The following is a 1,741-nucleotide window of genomic DNA, read 5'->3' as shown; positions in this document are numbered from 1 at the left end:
CTGCTCTTTGAATTGCGAAAGCTCCTCGGATGAGGAGCGAAACGTCTTCTGTTACAAATAAATTCCAGTTGTTTTTGTATTGAACGCTTTTTGAACACAGTCATCAAAGACAAGGTTTAATAATGTCTCACTTAAAGCTGACATCATTATAATATATGCTCTGTTAGTTTTCTGCAGTGTAATTTTTATAAGTCTTCTATGGAAAATACTGGGCAATTTTCAATAATTGTACTCATGAGGAGCAAAAACTGTTATGATTACTTATAAAACCAATGACATATTGTGAGTTTGGATGTTTCAACTTGAAGGAATTTGGGCCTCAGTGGATCGGACAACATGCACTAACAGCATATGAGGTTGGAGTCAGGATGGATTGTAGAGGAATAACTTTATCATTTTTGTTATGCAAATGAATTATTTGGTATTTATTTATTTTGTGTAATTCTAATAATCGTAAAGGAAAACCCTAAGCAGCCACATGAAAAGTATTGTGTGTAAATTCCAGGCAGGAGGCAAAAGCGTTATTTCACCTGCTGAACTGTGGCATTCCCTCCATTGAGAATAGCAATACCAAGTTTCAGAGTTGGAGCGATCATGGAGCCAATAGTGCCTGAAATTATTTTAAAACAGTGAAAACAGAAAAAGAACATGTTAAAAAAAATGGTGAAGTTATTTCAAATTTGTCTTCAGATCAGTTTTAGGAAACGGTCAGCTTTTTACAGTTAAATGTCTTCAAAAATATATTTTCTAAAGCAACTTTTTGACAAATGACCCGGGAAACTAACCGTTGGACAGATCCAAAGAAACAGATGCTCCCTTCTTCAGGGGTTGCCACAGCAAACTAAGTTGCACGAAGACTTAGCAATAGTTTTTACCCTGGATGTCCTTCCTGACGCAACCACAGACCACCGAGCTACCACAGCCCTCTGTGTGGAGCAGAGAGCTGCCATCTAGGGCACATGCGGGAGCAGATGGTGGGGGTTAAGGGCCTTGCTCAAGGGCCCGGAGTGGAGCAAATGAGGGTGAAGATAGGTGTGGGTGATTCACCCTTCCCACCACCATTTTAATGTTGTCAGTCCAGGAAGCCTCCAACATACCAAAAACATGTCTGTTAGGCTGATTGGTAACTCTAAATTGTCCTTAGGTGTGAGTGAGAGAGTGAATGGTTGTTTGTCTCCATGTGACCCTGTGATGGACTTGCGACGAAGAGTGTTAGTGATTCTAAGGAGAGCAGATTCTGTGCTGTGACCAGGGTGGAAACCAGACTGGAACTGTTCGTAAACACTGTTTTGGTTAAATGGAGATGGAGTTGAGAAGCGACTGTTTTTTACAGAATTTTAGGAATGAATGAAAGGTTAGAAAGAGGGTGAAGATTATTGAAAATATGTGGATCCAATCCAGGCATCATTTTCAGCCCCCTTTTTGGCATCTGCATTTGCTATCTGGCCAAATTGACAAAGACCATGAAGAATAATGTAGTATTTTAATTCCACAGCAGAGAAAGCTGTGTAGTCAATGTAAGTAAGTCTAGGAAAAAAAAAAATCTGTATTGGTATCGGTTAGTAGCACGGTGGCGCAACTGGTAGAGCTGCTGCCTATCAGCGAGCTGGTCCTTGGTTCAAATCCCAGTCTAGGGGCCTTTCTGGGTGGAGTTTGCATGTTCTCTCCGTGCATGTGTGGGTTTTCTCCGGGTACTCCGGTTTCCTCCCACAGACAAAAAACATGTATGTTAGGCTGATTG

General features: G+C 41.0%; 1 protein-coding gene across 1 annotated transcript in view; it reads right to left on the bottom strand.

Moving 5' to 3' along the window:
* chrm3a (cholinergic receptor, muscarinic 3a) overlaps window positions 1–1,741 on the bottom strand; it is a 128,038-nt gene that overhangs the window by 55,318 nt on the left and 70,979 nt on the right. The gene's annotated exons all lie outside the window — the stretch shown is intronic.

This window comes from Nematolebias whitei, chromosome 1 (genome assembly GCF_014905685.2).
Source record: "Nematolebias whitei isolate Nwh7 chromosome 1, NemWhi1, whole genome shotgun sequence".
NCBI classification, from domain to species: Eukaryota; Metazoa; Chordata; class Actinopteri; order Cyprinodontiformes; family Rivulidae; genus Nematolebias; species Nematolebias whitei.
This window is presented reverse-complemented; position numbering and strand designations above follow the sequence as displayed.